The 14002-nt window shown below is 41.0% G+C and overlaps 1 protein-coding gene across 1 annotated transcript in view; it reads right to left on the minus strand.

The window, feature by feature from the left end:
* Positions 1–14002, minus strand: part of st6galnac3 (ST6 (alpha-N-acetyl-neuraminyl-2,3-beta-galactosyl-1,3)-N-acetylgalactosaminide alpha-2,6-sialyltransferase 3) — a 60442-nt gene that overhangs the window by 16822 nt on the left and 29618 nt on the right. The window lies entirely within an intron of this gene.

The raw sequence follows: 14002 nt of genomic DNA on the forward strand, positions 1-14002 counted from the left end.
ATATGAGCACAGTCAGAGGACAGAAGACAGAGGGCTGGTAAAAAGGTACATAGAGGCTGTGAACTCCCTTACCAGAGGCTCAAGTCCCAGCGAACAATTGTGTCACTGAGCTCACATTTTAGCACAGATGATTGTCTAAAGTGAAGTAGCGCCGAGCTCGTCCTGAGCTTTCTGCAATTACACTCCATTTCAGTGATGATGACAAGGAGGCAGAGGGCCGAGGCCTGTGTGGTGAGGCAGCGGTGATACAATGAAAATACCAGCACAGACAAGCAAAAACGTATCGTTATCTTTCCCTGAAGTGTCTCAGAAAATGTCAGAGCTTCAATGCAGCTGCTACTCTGTCACCATTACTCAGCCTTTCCTAATGTGGGATCCCACTTAGCTGAAGTATCATGTCTGCTTGTTGGAGTTCTCATAATAATCAGCTCCAAAAACAAACTTTGCAGCGAGTTTTAAAGGTAGTCGATGATGATATTTCAGAGTAGAAAACCTGTCAAATCAGCTAAAACTTGGGAACAGTGTCGTAAAATATGCCTCATTAACCTCAGACAGTGCTGCAGCAGATTTATCAGGGCTAAGGTTCTGAGTCTGGCTAGAGCCCAGACTCCATGGTCCTTTTTTCCCCTTTTAAAGTTTGTCTCAAAATGGCCTCACTGTTGAAAATTATTTTATTATTTAGAGTTATAAACCAGCTGAACTGCTACCTGACATGTTACCAGTAAAGACTTTGTGTTAATTTCTTTATATCTTTTTGTTTCAGAATCAGAATCAGAAATACTTTATTAATCGCAGGGGGAAATTTATATCGTTCATATAAATGAGGGGACGTTAAACTTGATGATAAAATATTGAGGTTAAGGTTATGGATCTGAATGGATTTCATTCTTGGTGGCAATCCAGCTGCAACCTCCAGGACGGAGAAATGAAACCCAAGTGATAAAAACCGCTCCTATTGTAAAATGGGCAGGTTTACAGCAGAAATAAACAGCCTAATACAATGCTAATACAAAAATATTTTTTGGTCTCTATTGATCAGTTCTCTTTTTATAATAATTGCATGGAGGGTGAATTATTTTATGACCTACTTATTTTAATCATATTTAGACTTCCCTATTATTCTGAGTGTAACCATGTCATGCAGCCCAAGCTGCCTTCTGCTGTGACTGCCTGCCCCCCTCAGCTCCACCTGTGCTCCACCTCTCTGTATTTGGAGTTTAGCCAGACTGTGATGCTGCCAGCGTGACGACGGACTGAGCCTCTCACAGCTTCAGAAACCTGCAGCCGACATCACAGATGCTTCGTATAGCTGTATATTGGTCGTCTTGTTTATGCAGAAGTGTTAAATTAAAAGCCTTTTTGTACAGTTTTTGGACTTTTTAACATAGAGGTCAAAGAGTTTCAACTTGTTTTGAATCCTGCCTCAAGCAGCCATTTAGTGCAGTTTTTGGCATTTCCATATTGGCTTCAATTCAGAGTCCTGGAGTTTGCCAGAGTTCCACTACAAACATACAGCAGCTCAAAAACGGTCCAGGAGAGGTGAGACCATAAAGAGCAGCCATAAAAAACAGCACATGGGAAGGAAAAAAGAGCCGATGGGGTGGATGTTCCTGTAAACAATGACACCATGTCAGGTCTGCCACCACTTCAGCAGGACAAGCTGGAGTATCTGTGTGAAAAAATGATGTTGGTGGGATGGAGACATCCGTCACTGCTGAGTGATGAACAATGCTGCCTCCACAAGAACAAGTGAAGTAGGATGAAAAATTCCCTCTGAGTAGCAGACCAACCTGCAATGACTGACTTCCACTGTTGACCACAGTCTAGGATTTAATTCAGCAGCTGCTGTGTTTGTGCATTTTTTCCTTGATTTTTCATAATTAAAACAAACCAACCTCCAACTCCAGGACTTCTGCTTGTTTATTGATGTGATTGATCCTTATCAAAAATATATTAGAAAATGTAATAAATATATAAAAATATATATAAATAATATAAAAAAGAGCAAAGAGTGAACACAGCAGAAGACAACTCCTGCCATGAAGGTGGAGAGGTGCAGCATCATTTTTTGTTATGCACTTCCCTGCAGAGTCTTTGCTGTTAGCATGATCCAGTCTGCTGTGACACTCTGCATGTGGAAGCATCAATCATCCTAACTTGCTCTGCACTCGCTGCATTTGTCTCCTGTCAAGTTTACTAGAAAAAAAAACATACATAAAAACACACAAACACCCAAATGACCAACAGATGGATAATGAAAAGAAAACATATATCCCCTCATCTCTGCATCCTCAGAGCTCTCCCCCCTCCCTCCATATCGCGACATGCATGGAGTTCACGGTGAGGGGTTTCCACTGATCTCTCCTCATCTCCGCCTGGCAACCAGCCCTTTAATAATTCTCTCAGAGCATGAGAAAGCATCTGAAGCCTTTATGCCCAGCACCACCACCCCGGCAGTTTTCTCTCATTAATTTCACAGCACCCTAGTGAGTCTGAGGCAAAGACTTTGAGGAGAAGACAACACGCTTACATCTTAATCCCAGTCTTTTTAGGGCGAAGGTGAAGCTGTTTGTTTTACAAGCAACGTTTCCTCCTGCACTGTATGTCCTGAGGCCGTAAATTATGTCCCACCTCTTAGATGGTATTAAACCATAGTTGGAATTCATAAATCAGAGCCATTCTGCAGGATTAAAATGATTACAGTGCAGCATAATAAATCATAATGAACTTATTCCTAAAATAGATCACTGCACATACCTCTGATGAAAACAATCCACACTAAGTTGTTGACTTAATTAAAACGAAATTAATTAACTTAATTACTTAATATTTTCTTAAGCTTCAACAAAAGATATTTGTACTATATAAAAACATATATGTATGGAAGGGTGTATTGTTTCACATCAACACAAGTGCCTCAAAAGTAAAAAATCTTCACACAACAGATCATTTCTCTCAGTCAGCTGCTAAAAAAACAGCCAGGCATCTATTCAAAACTGATCGCACAGCCTTGTTTCTCTGTTTTAAAAGACAAAGCCAGATGAGTTAACTATAGCTCACAAGCGCACTCAAGCACATTTTCTGTCACATACTAATCCTTAGTGTCACACAATGTGTGGAAAAGCCCATGAGTTCCACCTAATATTTTTAGTTATAAACAGCCGACGACAGGATTCTGTGTTTATTCAAGAGTCGGTGTCGGCATTATATCACACACTGAAATGTATCCATACCAAAACAAGTCACACAAATACAGCTCTGAAAATGATCAGCATCTCATAAGGTAAGGCTTTAAATAAGTCCTTCAAACACCTTTATATTTTTTATGAAGAGAAATATTAAGATTAAGTTTTCAAGTTGCACAAAATCTGTGTATAAAAGCTCAAAATGCTAAAAAAGTCCACAATCAGGCTAGAAACCTGAACCAAGGACAAGGTGAAGGTGATGACAACGCCTTCACCAACACCAATTCTTCTCATGGTCACATGTGTACATTGTCTTCAAGGTGTCATATAAGAAAAAAACACCACAAAGTCTGGGTTAGACTTTATATCTGTCTGTCCTAGTTGGTGTTAAGAACAAAAAAAGAGAGACATGGTTAGCTTTAGAAAAGGATTGTGGGTTAAGTCTTGGTTACCATGGTGATGCGTCTTACTGCATCTACAATATCTAAAAAGAAGCGATTGTTCCAGGCTCACAGCTTTTAATATTTCTGACACTAAAGAACGTCCACTAAGGTCTAAAGTGTGACCTTTGACTTCACCGTGTGATGCTCCGACACCCTGAACAAGCTGCTACATAACCAAAATGCCACATGAACAATATGGGGATTTGCTAAATTTCAACAAATAAGAAGACAATAATAATAATAATAATAATAATAATAATAATAATGACGTCCAACTTTTTTGTGTTTCTACAATCTAACAAATAAGTGTTTGTTTCAAACACAAACAAATTGACAGATTACTCCAAAACCCTTTGGTGTCAAATGTTAGCGGCACATCTTAGTCAGACGTAGCTGTGAAATTGACTTTCAAGTGTCATTCAGAAAGCAGTTTTATGCAGTTTCACATGACTTCACAGTTGATAAGCCTATAAGCTCCACTTATCAAAGTTCTGACAAACAGCCCAGAGCAAAAGATTCCCATCATTATCCACGACCTCAGCACAGACCTCAACCCGTCTGACAGCAGAAAACAGCATTTATTACGCTAAAAGAAAAGAGTGTGAATTATGTATTATTCAAAATAAGGATGAAGTGTCATGGAAATGAAAGCCTTATGCAGGTGGAGAGGTTTATCTCAACCGATTTTAGTCGGCAACACAAGGCCTAGGATTTACTACATAATAGCTAAACATCCTTGTGCTTCTAAAAACAGCGAAACCTGGACTCTTTGTGCCATTTGCTGCTACACAGGAGCACTTTGCACAACAGCCATGAACCATTTATGAAGATTTGTTTTTCAAGAAAAAAGCTTAACAAATGCCTGAAGGTGAGAGGAGGTGAGCAGGAGTCTGAATAGGTTTGTTAAAAGTGCAGTGCTTTTATGACTCAAAAAGCAAACGTGGAAAAGTAGTGAGAGGTGATCGGCAGCCTCTGAAAGCTCTGCTGTCCGTCCAGCATGTTAAAGGGACGCCTGTCCAAGACCGCAGGAGTAAAAACTGGAGGATTAGCAAAACAGATGAGGACCAACTTAAGAGATTTCTCCAGGGACAGAGATCAAGACAAAGACCTAAGATCCAGAATTACACACAGAACTACTGATTATCATTGATTTAAAGCTCAATAATCAATTAATCTCACTTGTACCATTGAATAATTTAGATCAGCCTCCTCTCAGGCGTCACACCTTAGAGAGCTCCACAATAGGGACTAATCCCAACAAGCGTGGTGCTATTAAGCTCTTCCAGGCTGCTCTTAAGCCACGCCGGGTCGCATCTCTTACAGTAAAGAAGATTTATCGCTGCTCACAAAGAAATGTGATGCAACCTTAATATGAAACACCCGCCTCGCCCCAGGTTTTACTGCACGCCAGCGTGATTTTACATTTTCATGTTCATCACACCATATTACGAAGCGGCACACAAATCAGAAGTATGAAGTGTGTGACGGATGGAATAATGAAGTGATTATTCTTCTTTAACATGTAATACATCACTAATTTAACACATTTACACACCAGGTCTTTTATAGATTTATCTTCCAGCATAATTTAAAGGGTCATTTGCATGTATTTATACTCATCTGCTGAGGAGGTGCAAATATATATCGCATAGGATGGAAAGAACCGGTGCAGGTGGTACAGGTGATTTTAAAAACAGGAGGGGGGTAGCAGCACAGGTCGTAGAGGCAATTAAAGTTCTTTAAAACCCCCAGAGCCTGATTACAGCAATTTGGTATAAAAACAGCACAAACATATCTCTGCACAGTAATCAGAGGAAAAAAGAGGATCTATGTACTTTCAGAAACCCACTGAAAATTAGCACATTAGCACAAGTTTCTGTCTGTATCTCAGTAAGTCTGAGACCTCTTTCCATACATGTGTGGGTCAACTGGAAACAGGAGCTGTTTGCCAAAGCAGTGCAGTTAATGTAGCCATATTAAGAACACTGTGCAAAGAGCAGCCTGGTAAATATGGATCTATGTCATCAGCAAAAAAACTTACTTTACCTCTTTACTTCAGGTGGTCAACATTAAGCATTTCAACACAAAGAGTGTGGAATAATGATATTTTTTTTAATCCTTTTTTAAGCTTTTGAATAATTTGTTGTTCTAGCACCTCATCTATCACATATAATGCAACAACTGCCTTGTGAAAATGGTTCCCCATCTGTGGCTGTTGTTTAGTTCCGAATAATTACATATATTGTTACTGTTTGTATACGCCCAGCTGCACTACTTCTGGCAGAGTGGCCTATAACATGGTATTAATTTAAGTGAGGGATGTATCAACATGACTCAGGCTCAAAGGCTTTGGGAGCTTTGGGAAAGTAAACCATCTAATTCCACACTGGAAGCCTGGGATTACTATGATTTGAGTGTCATTGAAAATCAAAAACAAAACAGAAAAGTGTTGTGTTGCAAAACAAGCTGGAGTTTGCCGTGCAAAGAAAACAGCTGAATTATTATTTGCCTCAGAAGAACGGGCGCCGCTCGGTTTGAGGGGAGGAGGCTCTGACAATTTTACTAGCAGGTTTTAATGCTGCTGCCAAGAGGTGATTGCTTCCCCTTTCACACAGTGTTGTATAATCTGAAGTGACTAGTTCACATCCAGTTTAAAGCTGAATGTATAACAGAACCTCACTGACAGGATGCATTACAGCTCGGGCTGTGCATAGTATTATGGCTGCACTCATTCTTCTTGCTTAGGACTCTTGATGGGAGATCCATCTTTGTCTGCCCCGCCACAGTAAATGCATTACTCCACATCATGCAATAAGTGTTGTCTCAAATCATGCAGCAGACTGCTCGTCTTGCATTTTATGTTTCGGTCTGTTTTGCAGATTATTTGATTGTGATTCCACACTACAGCGAGCACCTAAACATCAGAAAGGCTCGTTATAAATCACACACTGTTAGAGGATCCATGAGACATGTAGAGAGAGCAAGTTATCTGGTCTGTTGGGAGACTTAGAATTCTGCACCTGCTGCAGTTAAAATGTCAAACAGCGGCCCGGGAAAAGAAGAAGGAGTGAAGAACCAGCAGGAAGAAGAGGCGGTGGAGGAGGAGGAGGCGGAGAAGGAGGAGGAGGAGGAGGAGGAGTATTCTCATGCCAGACCACAGCAGAACACATTTCACACATACTCAGACTCTCACCTTTACGCCAAAACACCTGCATCATGCCCGAAAACACCAGCATGAACCAGGCAGAAAGACACACAAACATCAGACCTCTGTCAGCCAGACAGTAGAGTGAATCATCAGAATCTGAACATTCCAATTGTTCATGAATGCATCACATGTGCCACACCAGCCCGTCCCCACCAGGAAAACGTAACACATATTTCAGTCCTAATCTATGTTCACCTGCCTTTCTTCTCCTTTCTTGGATGATGTCACTTCAAGGTCTAAACACCAAAACCCGTTTATTTGTATTTAATCCAATAAATGTGTCTCTCAATTTGGTCCATCCTTATTGAAATATCTACAGTATACGGTCATAATGTTGCACAGATGCCTTTTCTGTGAAAAATAGTCCTATAGTAACTGAAAACATTACAGGACCTTGGGGTTTAATGGGTTAATGCTCTTTCTATTCTACTTTTATTTTTCCTGCTGAATCACATTTGTTCTGTCCACAATGTTCTGTTCTTATGTCTCAACGAGGACAATACAGCTCCATAAAAAGCAAAGAAAGAAGAATAGTAAAGCATGAATGGTGACGTTGGTACAGGCACATGTTTAACACACACACACGCACACACACACACACTGCAGCTTTTAGTTGAGAAGCTATTTTATCTCTTTAGGGTGTTATTTTCTGAAGCCACACAGCCATTTGATCTAATAAGCCTTATTAGATAAGGCTGGCTTGCTACATGACTAGTGATGCAGGTGTGTGTTTGTGAGATTATTCGAGCGCTGCAAAGCAGAGCAGAAAATGTATTTACAGCTTCCGTGGCTGCAGTCTAACCGTCATGTCTGCCAGCTCGGTAGAAAACTGATTCATGTGAGCCGGACATGATTTTGTGAGTGTCCACTCCAAAAAGGTTTGTATTTAAAAGGGTAGGTGGCTTCTATAGAAGGAGGTGTGATGAATGTGTGTGACGTTTTTGCGACAGGAATGTTGAGGACATGAAAGGAAAAGCCATTCGATACATTTTCTTTCCTCCTGTGTACAAATCCATAAAGACACGATCTTTAAAAAGTTATCCCTCATGTTGTATTTGCTTTCCATTAGACGTCACCGTTTCACCCTACATATTGATGTTGACTATTTAAATCCCAGTATTTGTTCTTCAGGTCTTGATGTGTCTCATGGTGTTTGTCCTTTAGCCCGTGATGGTCCTCAGTTAATTCCCACTGTTCCTCCTGATGTCTCATATCGTATTTGTTGTCCAGACCACAGATTTCTACATCTTGATGAATTTCTACCTCTACTTTCAGTCATTTCCTGTCTGAACCTTTCTTCAGTATGAGTTTTCCAGGACTTTTAGATCTGAGATGAGGCCTCACTGATCACCTCATAGAGATCCTTTAATTGAGTGTTTTCTATCTGGACACAACACTTGTTGTGGGCAGTTGTGATGTGATGTGATGGTTACACATAAACCAGCTGTGTCTGTGCTGCTTCTTTTGGTCATCAAACCAGGCTCTTTCCTGTTCACTTTATCCCGTAGCTTCTGGACCTCAGTGGTCAGTAGCTCCATTGTTTCCGTCCCTCTTTGGCTTCAGGTCGGTCTGTAGTCTTTTGACCTCTCTGGCAAACAATCCAATCTTTACCAAGAAAGACTTTGTTCACTTTTTCCGATGCAGTGCTGGTCTGTTGTGTCTTGATCTTACTGACTAATAATGTTACTTTATCTATCTTCCAGGCTGGTCCTCAGTCTCTCATCTCTTCTGGTCAAATATTCTACTCCTTCCCAGAGAGACAGGTTTTTCTCTTTTTCCAGGTTTAAGTGTGTGGACACTTCTTTGACCCTTTTGTCCTTTGACCAGAGTTCCTTTGCCGTTTGCTGACTTGTCAGCTTCTGGATCCAATTATTTAGGCCATGATGCTGAGTTGTACGCTCCTGGAAGTGATCATTTATCTCTTGGTGCTGTGGTCTTACACCTGCTAGAGTTCAGTTATAAAGACCTCAGCTTTTCTGATTAGGGCCCTTTTTCCTGCCCTGTCAAATATATTTGACTATATGTGCCTGGCCAGGCTGTAAAAACCTGTGACCGACTAACACAGGTTCACCATCATAATGTAACATTTTGTGTATGTGTGTGTTTATTTGTGTAATAAATGTTTAGATTGTGTTTTGGTGCAAATATAACTGCTGCACTCCTTCAGATTTGTGTCATCACATTCAAAAGCCATTATTATTTAATGTCTTTATAAGTCTGCATCATTAAGTAATGTTTTGTGTTATAAAATGCAGGAAATACTTGAATGATTTTTCCCTTTTTGACATTCTAAACAGAAATTCATTGACCCGCCCTGCGTCCCCTCCTCCGCTAACAGCTCTGCTAGCATCATCAGAGTGTCATTACATAATTAGGACATGAATGCAAATGGGCTTTAAGGAAGGCTGCGCCCTGCTTTCTGCTGACAGTTTGCTTTTCCTCCCTCTGACATACGCCTCATTTCTCTCTCAGACGAGGTCACAGGAACACAGAAACTGTCGAGTCGATGATCCCCCGTCCTTTGGGAGAGGACACTGTGATGACTTTTCTGTTCCCCTGAATCGTCCCCCTTTGACCTGAAGAACAGCTACCCAGAATACCAGGTTATTTGTGTCTCAGCGGCTTCATTTAATAAGATAATTTCACAGCAATTACAAGCTTTCAGCACAGAAATGTAATGTCATTACACGCCTGCTCAGTGATAAATTCTTGATTTGGACAACGCTCCATGTTCATTTTTAGCCATGTATAAGAAAACACAACAAATCCTCCTGTCTTTTCTCTTTAAACATCTTGTTGTAAAAAGCACAAAATTATAGTTCCATGGTGATGCAGAAAACAGCGTGGTTCAATCTCCTACATAATTCTGACAGAAACGATGCTGCTGGTCGTTCTCCTGACACCCTAAACACAAAGCAATTACAGATTAGAGCCAGGTTTTATGAAGGACACCTCGATACGATACGTACCTCGATACGATACGTACCTCGATACGATACGTACCTCGATACAGCGCAATTTGATATAAACCAATACTGATACTAATATATAATACCCTCTAAGCAATGCTTCTGTAACGTTACATCAACGTCATTGTTATGTTTCTCCTCCTTTGTGCTGATTGTAAAGTAAATGCTGGAAGGGTCGACAGGTGTAAAACTTTATACCTTCAAATATAATGACACAAAAATCTGTTAGTGATTTCCTAGAAGACTCTCAGCAGAGAACCTTAAGTTGTTGAGCTTTTCATTCACACATATTGAACTGCATCACTTCAAATGTTTTTGATAAAGAAAAGAGAAGAGAATGGTGTTTTTTATTTAGGACGAGAGAGCGCCGACAGGGGCACAACACTCACATGAAGTGGACTATGATTACACAGCGCTGACATTCACGCTAATAAAAACAGATTTAAATAAATTTCACTTCATATTTGGAGGCCCATGAGAGCAGAGCCTCCGCTAATAAGTTAATCTACTATGACCTGGAGATGACACATCAATTTTTGGTTACTGTATCTAACTGTTACTTAACCAGCGGGATTAACAAGCTTTTAAAGGATGATATCTGTGCTTTTTGTCTTCCAGTCATTCCAGTCCTCAGTTATTATTGCAAATTCCTATAAATCACATTTTCTCTCTTTTGTCCCGCTGTCGCAAACCTCAAGAGGACCTGTCATCTGAGATTTTGCAGGTTACTGCTGAAGGCTGCTTACCTTTCCAGATGGTTTGGCACTCAGAACCATCTGGTAAGTCACCCTTGGAAACTGTTTGTAAAGCATTGGCACTTGCACAAGAATACTTGGCTGCCACCATCACAAGCTAACTTCAAACATTCAAAACAATGATTTAGTAAGAGGAAACACAAGATTGGGCTGCTAGCGTGGGCCCTAAGGTAGACGTCTTTCAACAACTTTAAGAAAAATATGTGTATAAAAGGTAAACCGTTCCTGGTGTTATCGCACCTAAAACACCCATAGAGCTGTTTTCAGTCCCTGTGAGGCTCAGACCATCCTCTTGTTAGCAGTGTCACAGACTAGTCCTACTTAACTCCAATTACAGGCAAAGAGGTGGAGCTGAGGCAGGCATCGGAAGCTCGTGCTGTGAGTCAACTGTACAGTTGTCACAAAAACTGAACTGAACTGATCAATAGAGGGGAAAAAAAACAATTTTTGTAGCCTTCTATAAAAACGTTTTCATTTCTGCTGTAAATTTTAACATTTTAACATGGGGTTCTATGGGGATGGACTCATGTTTGGAGGCGGATGTGAATATTCATTGACTCTCCTAAAGTAAGTAAACAATAATCAGAAATTTATACTGAATGTAAATTGTGCGGGCAGCTAAATTGAGCACTAGAGAAATGTACTTGTTAGAACAATTGCAAAAGAAGTGGTAAGATCACAGAAGACAGAATATAAAAGATGTGATGCTTGTGCACCTCTTAGAGGTTTAAGAACGTAAGCCAAGAAATCTATAAAAGTCTCAGATGTGGCCTCTAGTCTTACAATGCTGCTCAACATTAGAGCATAAAGATGCACTCACATGAATAATTCGCTCTATCAGAAACAGAAGGAAAGTGTCACAACTGTGAAAACACACTCATCCATATCCAAGTCCACACACACACAGAGAGGTACAAACGCATGCTACAAAGGAGCAGCTGGCTGGGAAGCAGAGACCCAGGTCATGCAGGCCCAGGTGGCAGTGCTATAAAGTGACAGTGTGATTTAAGTCTTGTGTCGTCGTAAGGTCTGTTATCTACCGGCGCTAACAGGGCCACGCCGATACGCTCCGACAGCCGGCGACTGCAGCTCAGGAGGTAGTGCTGATAACAGGGAGGTTCAGCCCATGCAACATCCAGCCGCAGTGCGCAATTACATGAATCACGTGTTTAAGTGGCTGTCAAATACATTTACATGCAGGACTCTTCATTATCACGGCGCTCATTAAGGCACTGAATAGACAAGTATTGACTGAGCAAAGACTGCATGCACTTTAAATAATAATTGTCAATGTGAGACAGAGAGAACCTGGAAAGCAGGAAGTGTTTAGAATTAAATGTTAGTGTCTCCTTGTGAAGTTTAACTGGCTTTAAGACATTGATTAAAGTGCAGCTTTAATTTTTGGCTCAAACATGCTCGGACATGCTCAGAGAGTTTGCTAGGATTTGACCTGCTCCTGACCTAAAGGAGACTTTTTCTGCACTTTGTGTCTCAGTCCTCACATCATGCTTTTCTACCTACTCAAAGGTACTAAAATCACATGTCACATGTGAACACACATTCAAACACCAATGGTGTAACCACAGAGCCATTCAGGATTCAGTGTGTTGCCTGAGGATACATCAGATGCAGCCAGGGCCAGGAGTTTACCCGCCAACCTCATAATTAGAGGAACCGCAGCTAAAACTGTCTTTTCAAAACATGGCTGAAACCATCTGTATACAGACATGATAGGACAAATGACCTCAATTTTCAAACAAACTTGAAATCAGTTTGATGGAGGTGGTCATTACAGTGTCCTCATTTGGACCATCATAACCCCTCCGGTTCTAATTCTCCTACGGTTTAATTCCCATCTCTGTCTAGAAGTGACAGGCTATTTGAATCCGTCAGCACTGACGCGGCCTTCCCCTTGATCAAGCAAGCATGCATGCTGAAGCTGAGATGCCGCGTCTCTTCGGCTGCTCCTGGCAATCTGGATAATTAGAGCCGTGTTCGATCACTGTTCCATCTTCGGTAAGCTGATGATTATCCCTGCACCGTGCAGCATGGGCTTGACAGTAAACCAGTGAGCAAATTACAAGGCACACAAGCTGCTGCAGGGAGAGTGTTTTTATGTTGTTGTGGTCTTTTGGACATTAATAAATGTAGTTTGCATGGATACACAATGAAAAACAAATTGACAAAGTTTGCCGTTTGCTGCTTGCATGGAGAAACACAAAGAGACACAGAGTCATATCACACTGTATTAGCTCGACATAATGACGGTAGTTATTGCCTTCTCTCCATCCAATTACATTAAAATGCATTGTGTTGTTGCCTTCTTACAGGCTCATTTAAAAGCTGTTTCCATGGACACTAATTGCCTCTCGATATTAAAATATGTACAGCCAAGTTTGAAACAAACAGGAAGGAATGACGGACAGGCAGAAACACAAACGTATAGACAAACGTCTCTGTGCTCATCACGTAGTCATTAGACATGGTTCATTGTCACACCTTGGGTTTGGTCTGTGTTACCAATCAGTAATGATTGAAGCGCTGCATCTCACCCAGGAGCATTATGTCCTGTAATGAGATTCTTCTCCCTGAGCATCCCTCCCCTAATCCTACGCCTCTATCTGTGCTTTGCGGGTCTTCGGAACAGCAGAGCCAAGCTGAACATGGACACTCGACATGAAATTCAGTGTTAACCCTGCCGTTCTGAATAAGAGCAAGACAATAGAGCTGAAATGGAATGGATGCTATGCCTATTACCGAACATGTTAATCCTCTTAAGATGTTAAGAGAGGTCTTGATGACATGTGGGAGAGGCAGGAGTATAGAGCTCTGCGGAAATGAGCAGAGACTAGTCTGAGAAATGAGGTTCATTCTAAACAATAGGAGGCCCGGAAACTCATTCTCATAGTCATTAACCTGCAATTCTCTTTGGGGAATTGATAGAGAAAAGGAAAAACCAGGTGGGTCTGTCTTTGAATTACAGCGCTGCCAACATACGATGATGGTAAATCTCACAAAAACAGCTCTTTCTACTGATCTTCAGCTTGAATCACTTTACAGATTTTGGAAATTCACTATGTGCCAAGACGGCGTCTTAAGAAGTTGTAAGACTGCATTTAGGGTGTTTAGAAAGACTGCCAGAAGCATGGTACCTCATTAACCACATTCTCCCCAGAGCGGCATTTGGCTGATGTCTACAACCGAGGCAGCGTATCCTTCCGAGGCTCCTCATAAGAGCTCATTTCTAAAAAATGGCCTCCAGTGCCATGTAGAAGCTCTTTAGAGATAAAGTTAAGTAACTTGCTTTGATAAAGCTGCATGAAGGGGAAGAGAAAAGCACGGAGCAATGAGCAGACCATCAGCATCAATACAATCGATATTATAGCAGTGAAGAGAACAGTGGATGTCAGAGTACTGAGTGGCAGATCTGTCACAGTGAAAA

Source organism: Parambassis ranga, chromosome 17 (assembly GCF_900634625.1).
Source record: "Parambassis ranga chromosome 17, fParRan2.1, whole genome shotgun sequence".
NCBI lineage: Eukaryota > Metazoa > Chordata > Actinopteri > Ambassidae > Parambassis > Parambassis ranga.